Consider the following 14,533-nt stretch of genomic DNA (forward strand, 5'->3'; position numbering starts at 1 on the left):
AATATAAATTAAAAACAAATTTAAGATACTAAACTAACAAATGACCTGGGAAAATAACCAGGGAAAGCAGAAGAGGTTTAAAGATACTTCTTTTTTTTTTAATAAATTTATTTATTTTATTTATTTATTTTTGGCTGCATTAGGTCTTTGTTGCTGCACACGGGCTTTCTCTAGTTGCAGCGAGTGGGGGCTACTCTTCATTGCAATGCGCGGGCTTCTCATGGTGGTGGCTTCTCTTGTTGCAGAGCACAGGCTCTAGGCACGTGGGCTTCAGCAGTTGTGGCACGCAGGCTCAGTAGTTGTGGCTACTGAGTAGTAAGCCCCAAAGATACTTCTTAAAATACTATTTATAGGGGCTTCCCTGGTGGCACAGTGGTTAAGAATCTGCCTGCCAATGCAGGGAACATGGGTTCAATCACTGGTCCGGGAAGATCCCACATGCCGCAGAGCCACTAAGCCCGTGTGCCACAACTACTGCGCCTGCATGCTAGAGCCCTTGGGACACAACTACTGAAGCCCACACACCTAGAGACCATGTGCCACAACAAGAGAAGCCACCGCAATGAGAAGCCTGTGCACCACAACAAAGAGTAGCCCCCACTCACCGCAACTAGAGAAAGCCCGTGCACACAACAGAGACCCAACACAGCCAAAAATAAATTAAATAAAATAAATTTTAAAATAAATAAAATAAAATACTCTTTATAATAAATTCTAAAATACTGAAACTACTAAATGTCTCAAAATAATAAATGGCTAGATAATTAGGATATCAACATTGGAACACCATATAAATACTTAAAATAACCTATAGGTGAATACACCAAAAAATATTATTAAATATTAAGTGAATAATACCTTGCTTTTGTATAAAATTTAAGAGTTTACAGAGTACTTTTACATATATTACCTCATAATATATAATTTACATCAGAGGTTATCAACCCTGGCTATTCATCAGAATTACCTAAAATACTTAAAATGCATATTTCTGAGCCCACCGCACACCTAGTGAATTAATGAGCCTCCAAGTGTATTAAGCATTGGAAGTGTTTCCAATGCCTAACCAGTGTTAAGAACCACTAACCACAAATATACGACTAATTACAATCATAAAAAAAATGTAATTAAGAAAACACAAATCAAACTTCAGTGATTGAAATAATTTAATGGCTTTTTTTCCCACCTGGTTTATCTGTTTAAATTAATCGTAAAAGGAAATAAGTATATCTATTAAACTTTTTAAAATTAAAAATGGTTTAAAATGTTGATGCTTGAAGGTATACTAGTTACTGAAAAAATTTTCCTTGTACAGACCCCAGAATGCTACATGTAACAAATGAGGGAGTACCCTAGTTATTTTAATAGTATAAACAGAAAGCACCAAGATAAAATTGCTATGAAGATTTGCCTCCTCTTATACAAATAATTATCTCACTCAAAATATTTCTAGTATTCTCTAAAACTGATTGACAATATATACCAAAATCTTCCTCAAGAAAGAAAGAACCCTGATTAGTCTGAATGGACAATTTGTCTAAGGATACGTCACTCATATAAAGAAACATTAGCAAGAAAGTCTGAAACAGCTACTGCTTTGTAATGTACCAATAAACAATTTTTAATAACTAAACATTTTAGTACTACTCAAGAAATCAGCGGGACTTCCCTGTGGGCACAGTGGTTAAGAATCCGCCTGCCAATGCAGGGGACACAGGTTCAATGCCTGGTCCGGGAAGATCCCACATGATGCAGAACAACTAAGCCCGTGTGCCACAACTACTGAGCCTGCATTCTGGAGCCTGAGAGCCACAACTACTGAAGCCTACGCGCCTGGAGCCCGTGCTCCACAACGAGAGAAGCCACCGCAATGAGAAGCCCACGCAACGCAACAAAGAGTAGCCCCTGCTCGCCGCAACTAGTGACAGCCCGCATGCAGCAACGAAGACCCTACACAGCCAAAATAAATAAATAAATAAATAAATTTATTTTTTAAAAAAAGAAAGAAATTGGTCACCTCAGTCTAACTGTGAAGAACACATAAATTTCACACAAATCACTTTATTTCAATTTCCTTCAACTCTACTCACCAAACCAAAAATACCAAGTCTTAAAAAAACAGTACCAAAAAATTTACTGACCAAACTAGAGTACAGCTTTTGTTCAATATAGCAGATTCAATTACTAAACATAAAAATTCAAAGCACAAATGAATAAATTTACAAAAACCTTAAAATGCTTATTTTCTATCCTAGATGTCTCTCCTAGTATTGAGACTCTACCAGACATGTTCACTTACCTGTCCTGCAGTCCTCTTGATTTCATGTTTTAAATTACCTCTTTCAAGAAATGGTTATCTACTCACCACCCATTCACTCAAGCCAGAAAGCTCAGATACTATGGATTCACTACTCCCTACCTACATCTCCTCACGTACTACTTAACCTCACAACCATCCCCTACACTTCATACCTTTTGCCACTGCCCTAATTCTGTCCTTTAGCCTTCAGTCCTAGGGCTGCTAAGTTAACCACCCTCCATTGGATAGCCCCACCTTGGTACTTTATCTATCCCTACTGGAATTATCACAGTGGTAATATATCATAGTTACCACTCTTCTTTTACTGTATGCGGGCCTCTCACTGTTGTGGCCTCTCCCGTTGCGGAGCACAGGCTCCGGACGTGCAGGTTCAGCGGCCATGGCTCACGGGCCCAGCCGCTCCGCGGCATGTGGGATCTTCCCGGACCGAGGCACGAACCCGTGTCCCCTGCATTGGCAGGCGGACTCTCAACCACTGCGCCACCAGGGAAGCCCCACCACTCTTCTTTTAAAATCCTTCAATAAAGATTTTTTTTAAATCCTCAGCACAGCACACCAGATCTATACTTATCTCTCTAGCCTCATACCCTACACTACCATGATATCTCAGCCTAGAATAAGTATCCTTCCTCTTCTTCTGCCTAATCATTCTTACCCATCTTTGAAGATTCACTTTTTTCTAGTTTGGAAAAGGTATCCCACTCTGTACTTCCACTGTACATTCTACATACCTTTAAATCATACCACAAATGATTTACTATGTAAAATGTCAGGTTGGGAATACAAAAGTGAACAAAATACAGTCCTTGACTTTAAGAAACTTACAATGGAGGCTGAAAAGTAATTGCCATTTAGTTTGATAACTTTTTTTAAGCTAACATCTGAGTGTTTGTTATATGCTGGGCTAAGAACTTGACATGTATTTTCTCATTTAATTCTCCAATAACTTTATGATCCCCACTTTACAGAGAAGGAAAGAGAAAAAGCTGTTACTTGTCCAAGGTTCAGTTAAGCTTTAAAGATGTGAATCCAGGTCTGAGTCCAGAACCTAAGCTCTCAATTACAATGACTTCTGTTTCTAAAGTCACAGCATTTTACTCAGTTTCCCCAGTGACCAGCATACAGCAGGCACAAGATATATATTTGTTAAATAAATGAACTTGAGTCTTGAAATCCCAGCTGGTAATGACTTAACATCAATACTACCACTTTAACTGATAATGCCTTGTGTCAAAGAGCTCAAAAGCTCTGAGATGCTAACACATGTGAAATGATCAATGTCCCAGGTTACTCATCACGTCAAGGTTTATAATAGCAAAGTATTGGAAATAAATGTCTATCAGAAGGGGACATGTTAAATAAATTATAGCCTATCCATATTATGGACCTATGCAGCTATATAATAAGAATGCTCTTCATGTACTGATATAAAATAATCTAAGATACACTAAGTAGAAAAAATTAAAAGATGAGAAAGAAATGTGTACCTGATGCTATCATGGGTGGGGGCAGGAGGGATATATGGTTGTTGTTTGTATGTACAAAAATCACTCTTCACATTTCAAATCTTTCACAATGAAGAAGTTAGGGGGAGAAAACTTTAAAAAGCTACCCAGAAAAACCAATCTAATTGAGTCAACTGTAGATGGATTATATCTCAATAAAGCTGTTTAAAAAAAAAAACTAATCTATAGATACTAGAAATCAGATCAGTAGATACCTGGAGCATTAGGAGGATAACTGTACAGGGACACAAGGAACTCTGGAGTGACGTAAATGTTCCGTGTCTTGTTTGAAATAAAAGCTACAAGGTGTATATATTTGTCAAAATTCATTGAACACTTAAAATCTGTGCATTTTACCATGTTTGCTGACCTTATGTAATTATCTGTCATCATTCTGCCACAACATAATCACAGTATGTGAAGATTAAAGAAAACATGATTTAAAAAAAAAACCTGTGCATTTTATTGTATGAAAGCTATACCTCAATAAAGTTACTTAATAATTTGGAAAGCATTTAGAAATGCAGACTCCTGGGCCCCTCTCAATGGCTATGAATCACTGGGTCTGTGGTGAGAACCAGTTAATCTGCATTTCTAACAAGAGGTTCTGGATGACCCCCATGCATGAGGTTCATCAGTTATATTTTGGAAAATACTGACCTACCATAATGTTGTATATCCAGTAATTACCGATCATGTTTTGCAAAAATTCATTAATTAAATGATAAATTTACACAAACACACAAGCTACCTAGGCGATTCTGACTCCCAAGTTTGAGAAATACTAAGTTTTAAGTGGTAGGCGTTCTAGGAGGAAGAATTATAGACTAGATAGTTAAGAAAGACTTCTTTTCTTCTCCATCTGCTACAATCCTTCAATGGTTCTCCATCACCTAGTGTGATGGTTCTAAATCTGGCCACCTCAGGTGACATTTGGCAATGTCTGCAGACATTTTTTTTCAGTGTCACCACTGGGGAGGGGGAGTGCTATTGGCATCCAGTGCTACTGGCATCCAGGGATGCCAATAAACATTGTACAATGCACAAGACAGCCCCTCAAAGAATTCTAAAACTCCAAACTGCACTAGTGCCCAGTTTGAGAAACCGTGACCTGAGCCTCACCTCAAATGAAGCTACCAAAAGTACTTGGTTGTGGCCCCAGAGGTAAACAAAACAACAGAATTAACATATTACATCTTCAGGCAAGTCAATTTTTACTTCCAGTTTGGTGGGGAAGAAGGAGTGGGGATCATCTTTATATTGTACATAAGTCAAACAAATATAGATAAAATGCAAATGTCACATGATTACCTAAAATAAATGTCACATGAATACCTAAGATAAACTTCAAAATAATGTAAGCAGGATCAGGCTTTACTCCCCAACCTTAGGGGATCTTTATGTACCCTTCTCAGTCTTCAAGTACTTTTGAAGTTAAAAAACATTGGCTTAAAATAAAGTACATAAACTTTAGCATGACAGGCAAGATCTCATCTTTAAGCTACTCCCACTAAGACTTTTAGGGCTATTTGTTACTGCAGCATGGTCTAACCCAGTGCTATTCAAAGTGTGGTCTGTGCACCAGGGAGCCAGTCTGATTGTTTACTGGTTTACACCAGAGAAGTACAAAAATAGAGAGCATAGAAATGGAAATTTTTATACCAGAATAATTTTATGTCTATTGGATCTTTAAAAATTGCGGCTTTTAGTTTTGCCTTTTTAATTCCATCTTCATTACTAAAAAATTTGCAGTAATTTCTATTTTACAATTTTGTCAGTCAACAGTGAACTGGAAATTTAAAAAAAGAAGAAAAAAGGTCCTTCATCAGTTTGAGAAGCATTAACCTAACCTATCCTGACTGATACATCTAGTAAGTGGCAAAACCAGGATTTGACCTCATGTCTGTCTGACACCAAAGTACTTTTTCTTAGTCATTACACTATATTTCTGTTATTATTAATACTTTGAATTCAAACCCCTATGTGTAATCCCTACCTCTGCAGAGCTAGACTGCACAAGGTATGAATCACAATGACCTTTTGTGTGTCTCACCTAAGGCCTTCAACACTGAATGCAAACCAAGCTGCCTTCTTGGCCCCTTTTCCCCAGGCTCTTGCTCAAAATTTGGCTCTCTTGATCTTCAATGATGCAAAAGGACAAGCCAAAAAAATTTTTTTTCTCCTCGAGGTCAAGAGCAGAGACATAATATTTAATGACATATTTAATGTCATAATACTATCAACCCTGCTTTCTATATGACTTTGGGAGATGACCTCTGCTCAAGGAGAAGTAGGCCCCAGATTCTCTAACCACACTAGCTACATAAAGTATAGAATAAATTAATCAAATATCAGAAAAAGCCACATAGACTTAACAGCATTTAGTCTTCCCTCCTCACACTAAGACCTCCAACCTCTACCATAAAGTTTAAAGACATTCGACCTGACCCATCCATACTGCACATCCCCCAAGTGTTTTTATAAACTTTTTTGATCACAATTCTTAATTTCAAAAAAATGTTATATCCCAGCTCAATACACAATACTTATAAAACAAAATTTATCCCCCCCAAATTTTTACCAAGTGCAATGTACTGCTATTTTTTAATTTCTTTCCTACTTTTTAGAAACTATTGGAAAAAATCCAAATTGATTTCAAGACCCACTAATTGGTCTCATCCTGCAGTTTGCAAGACACTGCTGTAGAGACCAACAGTCTACATTTAACAGTATGCTCTCATCTGGCAAGCCTAACCCATAATCACGCTACCTTAAAATTCTACTCCTCAAAAACACATTTTTTTCTACATCAGTTTCATTGTACAATAAACCTTATGTCATTTACAGTCCAAACTTTGTACAGAAAAATACAAAAGTTAGTTTTGTCTCAAAATTTAGTAAAATGCATAAATGTTAAAGTTAAAATAAAAATGTTCAACCTCTAATCAAAAACTGAAGACAGTTTATTAGCTCAAAATGTGAAAAATGTTCTCAGCTGGTAATTTAATTAGATAACAATGCTCTGTTGGCAAATCCCAGAATAGAGTCTATAGTGAATATGCATACCATCAATTTACAAGTCTGAAACCAACTTGCTCTATCTTCACTTCTTGCACTATCTTCTTGCACTATCTTCACTCCAACTGGTCTACTCATCTGACCACTCCCCATTATTGAGAACTGGAAATCTAACTCCTTCTTCTCCGTGTGTGTGTGTGTGTGTGTGTGTGTGTGTGTGTTGTCATTTTTAATTCTTGACAATTGCTCTAAAGTCTGCCAGCGGTCCCACCTTGTCTCACACCAGCTCAGAAGTCCTGTCATGTACTTATTTAAGATTATTTCTATGGGAAAATACACAAATCCAAAGAATCAATTTCATAACAAACTTCTGAAACATAATCTATAGGTAACTGTATTTGATACATAATTTACCTTTCATGTAGTTACGTATTGAATACCTTATCTCCAAATCAAAACCAGAAACCAAACATTTCTTGATTTCCACAACTATAATATTCTTTCTGTAAATTAAAATCTACTTCACATAAACACAAAATAAATTTCTCAGTTATGAACTTCAATTCTGTGAGCCTCAGAGTGCATGTGATATTTTTAATAACTGTATTGAGAAGACCTGGCTCCATCATGTTGTCCCAACACAGAAGTACACAATGCTACCATACAAACCATCTATGTAGCTTCCACATTTATTTCATAGCTCCAGTCAACCCAATCTCCTGTAGCCCCACCCACTGAACAGCTGGGTGGGATGAAAGATTGTTTCCTGACCGCCCTCCAATGCCATGCTCCTTCCCCTGCTATTTGGAGGAATAAGGGATCCAAGCAGCATTTAACTAGCTTCTTAATTGTTTGTATCCTGCTAAGGCACTATCCTTTAGTCTATCAGGATTTCATAAAGTTCATCCATACCTGTACACTTAATGCCTAAAAAGTTTCCTCAACTTGCTTATAAACTTGGGGGGTGGGGGGGCTGACCATACTCATCACCTGCATGTACATAAATACGTAAAACGAGTAAAATGCTTTTGAATCTAGATTATCTGTTCATTTAGATTATCAAGGGCACCAAGGAAAATATCCTTCCATTTCATCAAAATAACGCGAAAAGAAATCGTTAAGTTGAACTATAACAATGTAAGTCGCAAGAATAAATTATCTCGGTATCTAAGCAAACACCTGATCTTACAAGTTCTTTCCCTGCACTATAAAAACCCAGATTTGAAAAGTGTACTCTCAAAATGTAACTTAGCAAATGGAAATGTGTTAGAAAAATCTCAATTGCTTACTTCCTACTATACACAGTATGAAATGGAACTTGGGAGTGGAAAATGTGAATGAAATGGCCTTGTTCTTTTTCCAATACGTGGAGGAGGAAAGGAAATAAAAAGCCTTCTTAAGAGAATAAATGAGAATACTAAACTATTTTCAAAAATTAATTTCCTTAAACATCACCAATCCGAATCTCCAACTCCCTCCCTTTTCCAGAGACCCTTCCCACCCCTTCCGCTCCTTGGGAGGGCGCCCTTCCTAAATATTCTCTTTTCCCTTTTTCTTAAAAATTAAGCCCAAACCAGGCTCCTTATCCTCCTCGCTCAAGCCTTGCCCGCCATCCACCGGCCTTCGGGGCCGCGCCTGGGGAAAGGAAGCCCCAGAGGCGGGAAGGGGAGCCAGGAGGCGACACAGTCACTGGAGCCGCTGCAGCCGCCGCCTCCACCGCAGCTTCAGCCTGGTGCATCCTTCTTCCTCCCTCCCCGCCGCCGCCCTCCCGGGGCCGGCCCACACAGCACCCTCACCCGGGCGCCCACACACATCCCCACCCTCCTCGCCAGGCCCACTCCCCACGAGAGGAGCTCCGCCGCGGGTCCTGCGACCGCCGACGAAAGGAAGCAGGGCCGTGAAGCCGGCTGGCCCGGCGAAGGCGACCCCGCTCGGGTTGCTCGGGCCGCGGCGGCGGAGGCCGCGGCTCAGGTCTCGCGGCTCACGTCTCCCGGCTCCCCAGGCCCGCCCGCCGCGGCACAGGAAATGCCGCCGCCTCGGCTCTCCTCACATTCAATTCAAACTGTCACTGCCGCCGCCTCCCCTCCCCCCGGGCCCGCCGCCGCCGCCGCACCCCGGGCCCGCCGTCGCCCCCACCCCACCTCCCTTCGCCGCAGCCCCCCGCCTCGCCTCAGGGCGTTCCCCCCACCAGGTCAGGGGGCCGCAGAGCCCCTCCGCGTCCCGAGCCGCCGACCCGAGTCGGGACGGCCCAGAGCTGAGACTCACCCATGGTGCTGCTGTTGACGCTCCTCTCCTCAGCAGCAGCGGATCTCGCACTGACCGACATCCCCTCCCCCCTCCGCGACCAGCCCGGGCGCAGCGTAGCCCGCGGATTCTCCAAAGCCGCCTACGCCGATTCCGCGGCGTAGCCGCCCGGCGTCGCTGCTTCGCTTACGCAGGCGACAGCAGGCGGACTCCTCCACTGGCTCTCGCCCGACTCCTGCTCCCTCCTCCGCCCCTCCACCCCTCCGCCCCTCAGCCCCTCTGCCCCCTCAGTCGAGGCTTCCGGGCCGAGCGGAGGCTGGCTTCGATCTCGCGAGATTACTTCATCGCTGCCTCACCGACTTGCTCGTTTTTCGAGCATGACTTCATTAGCGTCAGCCCTCCTTTGCTGGTCGGGTTTGGCTGCCATGTTAAAATTGGCGGCATTTGGCACCTCCGGGGTCATGGATAGTCAGGCCTCTATGCGTGTTTCTTGAGCACTCCCTCTAAGGTTAACGCCTTACGTTTGTGGGTGAAAACCCTGGGGACGCTGAGAGGGAGTGGCCGGTGGGATGCGAGGGTGTGGTTTTGCCCGAATCAAAGATGGCCGCCGTCGGTGCAGCCCCGCGCAAATTCACGTCAGGTTTTGGAGCTGGGGGAGCCTCGGGGTTGCCCTCTGCGCCTCCTTACGAAATTGGCGTAAGGCGAAGAGGCCAGACTGGGGGGCTACGCTCAGGGCAGGGGCCGCGTACACGCTTCCGCTCCTAGCTACTGACCTGGCAGCATTGTGAGTTAAGTGGAGAGACAATTTGAGGCAGGTGTCTGTGCCCCCACCGTCCCTGTTTCCTCAGCTTCTTTGACTTTAGGAGTGAAAAGTGAGATTAGGCCCTGGTTGCCCCGACATTGCCCTCGCGCTGTCACTTTCCGGTGGCCTGGCACAGCCAGCAGGTCGGCTGCTGCAGCTTCCACTGCGGATTCTCCACGGTCACACTCGTATTGGCTCAGCCTGTTGGTGCCCGGTTCGGTCCTCCTGGCGCTCACACTCTAGTTGAGAAACTGAATGGACACACGTGAAACTATTGGGTATCAGTTAAAGAGTAATTAAGGGTTAAAATGTGTGGTCTCGTACTATTAATTAGCAGTGAATGTCGCTTGGTCGTTGGAGCCGTCCCTAAATATTTTCTAGTGAAAGTAGCCTCGTATTGCTCAGAACAACCCGTGATCTTTTGTACCTTTCATAAAAACTAATCGCTGTCTTCGTTTGTATAGTTCATGCACACGTATTATCTTTCCTGTTAAACTGCATGTTATAGAATATATACATATGTAGTTATGAGCCCGCACAAGAATGTTCATAGCAGCATTGCTTATATTAGTGAAACAATTTAAATGTCCACTTACGGGAGAATGGATGAACAAGTTACATTATTGGACAAATTGACGTACACAGAATGCTAAAAGATGGAAATTAATGAACTAAAACTATTAGTAATATTAATTTAGAGTTCATTAACATAAATTGAGAAAAAAAGCAACTTACAGAAAGATGTATATGGTATACCATAAATAAATAAAAGTTTAAAAACAAGAAACTGTGAGCTCAAACTGTGTATCATGTAAGGAAATGATAGATACCAAATTCAGAGTAGCGGTTAGTGCCAGAGAGGAGGAGAAGGGAATGTAACCGGGTTCACCTCATAGAATGTTTCATTTTCTACCAAAAATAATTTGCAGAAAATGTGACAAAACATTAAAGGTAGGTGGAGGATACATGAGTGTTAAATTGTAACTATTGTCTGCACTCCTCTGTATACTTGAAAAGTTTCCAAGTAAATTTTTAATGGAAATTTTATCTAAGGAAACAGCTTATTCTTGATACTGTTTCTGAAGTCTCCATTGTTACTAAATTGCTCATAAAGTGTGTTACAATTTGTCTGCTCAACCAATCATTGTGTTAAATTTCTGAAACCTCACAGGAGCCCTTTACTTGGAAAATTTTGTTAAATTTCTTCTTTGAAGAAGGCAGTGCAGCAGAGAATTTAAATGTGTGGCCTCTGGAGTCAAACTGCGTGGATTCACATCCCACCTCTACCATTTTCTAGCCAAATGCCCAAGGACAACTTTCTTAACCTTTCTGTGATCCAGTTTCCTCATCTATAAATGGGAGTAATACTTATCTAATGGAGTTTTTGTGAGAGTTAGATGTGCCCAGTCCATAGTATATGCTTAATAAATGTTACCTATGCACAGATTATTTTAAAATATAAAATTATTCTGAATACCATTATTGTTTAATAAAATCTAATAGTTTATAAAAAAGAAAATCTCTGCCTCCCATCTCTGTGGATATGTTTCTTTGAGGGGAATCTCTTAATGGATGTGAGAGAGGTGAATTTTGTTATTTTGCTCTCTGAAAAATGGATAAGTTCTTAATATAAATAATAAGTTCTTTGCCTGAGGTTTGTTCATATTGTCCTACAAATTCCATCCCACACAATAATAGCTTCACCACTTTCCACTGAAAATTAAATGGAGGGTTACAAGCACTGAGATTATGACATCTTATGGAACTTCCTCCCTGAGGAGTTCTAATAGTCAATGATATTATACGTAATGTGTGTGAGTTTGTGTGCATGCACCTGTGTATTATAAATTATATTGGGAGGGGATGGAGAGAGAGATAATTATTGTATTAGTTTCATGATCTCTACTGCACTGTCTACAGTATTATATTTGTAAATAAAATATAGTCTAGACCTTAACCTTCTGATTCAGAAATAGCTTTTTAGAAACCAAAAACTGACCTGAAATTCTGGATAGACTATGTGGATTGTTTTCACTACATATTTATAATGTCCAATCTTAAATGGGCCTTCAACTTTGCCAAGCAATGCTCGTTTCCCTAGTTAGCTCTCTTCCACAACAGCCGCTTCAGATTTTCTCCACTGTTTTCAAACCAACTCCCTCATTTATTCTCAGCAAAAATTAGAATGCATCAGCGAAGAACTCCAACAACTTCCTGCCTCCACATTCATAAGCCTACCTACATCTACACCCACCTTTCAGACATCACAATGGATCAGGTGTCCCCCCGTCTGAGGCACATATTTCTACATGTTCTCTGTATTCCATCTCTTTGGCCTACTCTTTGGATTCTGTCTCTTCCTACCTTCCCAGGAACTTCACTCAATGAATTATTTATTTACTCAATAAATTTCTGGGTTCTGTCTCTATCACTCCACTGAAATTCTCAACAAGGATCACTAACAACCTTTTCGTTCAACCTAGTGGACACTTTAAAAAAAATTTTACTTGAACATTTGATACTAGTGACCTGCTGTATTTACATCCCTTGATTTGTGAAACCACACTTTCCTAGCTTTCCTCCTACATCTCGGGCTTCATTTTACCTTCTAGAACCTTTATCTTCTGCCTGTCACTTAAGTGTCCATGTACCTCAGAGATGTATCCTAGTCAGTTTATTCCTATCTCACTTTTTATACTCTCCTTTAGTGATCTCATTCAGTTCCATGGCTCAGTGACCATATATAGGCTGATAACTCCTAAGCATAAATTTCTAGTCCAGTTCTTTCTCCTTTCTATAAACCTACATACCTGACTGCCCTCAAAATATATGTCTTGATGTTCTCAAAACAGTATATCCCAAATTAAACTCATTTTCATTATATGTGCTTTTATGTTCCCAGTCTCTAAGTGGTATCATCATCAACCCAACTGCCTAAGCCAGAAATGTGGGTGTTAATACTCGGCCCCTCCCTCTCTCTCACCTCCTACAGCCATCAGAAAGTCCTGGCAGTTTTTCTTTCTCATATATCTCTAATTTCTGCATTTCTCTCCATCTCCATTACTACTATTCCAGCTAGGCCAATATTATCTCCTGCCTCAACTCTGCAATAGTCTTTCTGCCCTGTCACCCTGTTTTACTCCAATTCATTCTTCACATTGTACCTAGAGTGAACTTTCTAAACTTATGTCAGTCCCCTATATAAAGTCTTCAAATTATCCCTCAGGAAACTTACATGATACATTTTCTTATTAATGGTCAATCTGCCATGGCTTGCTCTCTCTCTAAACTCTAGCAAGTCTTGCCTCTCCCTATGTCTGGGACACTTCACTCTCCTTTTATACTTGCATTCCTTACCTGGCTTTCTCCTTTAAGTCTCATCATGTTCTCTAAAATCCTTCTTTGATGTCCCAAGATTGGGCAGGGTACCCTCTTACACCCCACAGGATCTTGTATTTACTCCAGTGGTGGTACTGATAGCACAGTTTTGTAAATATTTGTCTCTTCCATTGGAATCTAAGCTCCTTAAGGCCAGGGACTTCTGTCTTGTTCATTTGTGTGTCCCCAACACCTAGCACAAGGTATGGTATTCATTACTTCATTCAGCAACTATTTCTTGAGTCACAACTGGATCCTAGACACTAGCTCAGTGGTTAATGTGTGGAATGGTGAACCCTTGAGGGAGGTAGGTCTCTGAGATGTGAGGGAATCCATGAGGTCAAAATTATTTTAATTATAATACTAAGACTTTGTCTTTTTTTTTTTTTTTTCTGCGGTACGCGGGCCTCTCACTGTTGTGGCCTCTCCTGTTGCGGAGCACAGGCTCCGGACGCGCAGGCTCAGCGGCCATGGCTCATGGGCCCAGCCGCTCTGCGGCATGTGGGATCTTCCCGGACCGGGGCACGAACCCGTGTCCCTTGCATCGGCAGGCAGACTCTCAACCACTGCGCCACCAGGGAAGCCCTGTCTTTTTTTTTTTTTTTAACCTTTTTCATTTTCAGTCTCTCATGAGCGTAATAGTGGAGTTTTCCAGACACTACATGAAGTGTGTTAACTGCAGCAGAATGAATGTGAGAACACAAATAATCCAGTTGTCTAATATTAAGCCAGATATTAAAGGGATTTGCAAAGATGTAAAACAATGGCATTCAAACTATTTTGTTGTTGTTGTTTTGGAAGATATGGCTATTTTTCATACAAGTGTGTTATTTATGTTAACATTTAGTGGATTTATTGTTTTTTAATGAATAAATCATATTTTTTAACTTATCAGTTTTAATTTCGAATACAGTAATATCAATAAATACATTCCACATAAACAAAAAGTCTTTGGGATCCTCAATAATTTGTAAGAATGTAAAGAGATCCTGAGCCCAAAAGTTTGAGAATTGCTACACTAGCACATATTATGTGTGTTCAATGTAGATGTGCTAAATAATTAATGAATGTCAGTTTGCCAAAACTCTGGCACACAGCTGCTGAATGTTTCTTAAAGCTTCTCCCCAAATGCCCAGAATTAATATCTGAATAGGCAAAAAAACACCCAGGCTTATTATCTGAATATGCATAAGTGAAAGTATTTTTTAGGTGAATGTACTTTGTAAACTATGAAGTGTTATACGAATGCAATTGTTTTGGTAATTG

General features: G+C 40.7%; 1 protein-coding gene and 1 long non-coding RNA gene across 5 annotated transcripts in view; both read right to left on the reverse strand.

The window, feature by feature from the left end:
• SEPTIN7 (septin 7) overlaps positions 1-9,336 on the reverse strand; it is a 101,923-nt gene extending 92,587 nt beyond the window's left edge. Inside the window, exon 1 of the mRNA XM_033428292.2 lies at positions 9,109-9,336. The gene's annotated coding sequence lies outside the window, so the exon portion shown is untranslated. The remainder of the gene's footprint in view (positions 1-9,108) is intronic.
• A 515-nt stretch (positions 9,337-9,851) lies between these two features.
• Positions 9,852-14,533, reverse strand: part of LOC117201347 (uncharacterized) — a 95,458-nt gene continuing 90,776 nt past the window's right edge. For all 4 annotated transcript variants that reach the window (XR_007479427.1, XR_004483355.2, XR_007479429.1 and 1 more), the window contains one exon: positions 9,852-10,140. This is a non-coding gene — a long non-coding RNA (uncharacterized LOC117201347). The remainder of the gene's footprint in view (positions 10,141-14,533) is intronic.

Source organism: Orcinus orca, chromosome 9 (genome assembly GCF_937001465.1).
Source record: "Orcinus orca chromosome 9, mOrcOrc1.1, whole genome shotgun sequence".
Lineage (NCBI taxonomy): Eukaryota > Metazoa > Chordata > Mammalia > Artiodactyla > Delphinidae > Orcinus > Orcinus orca.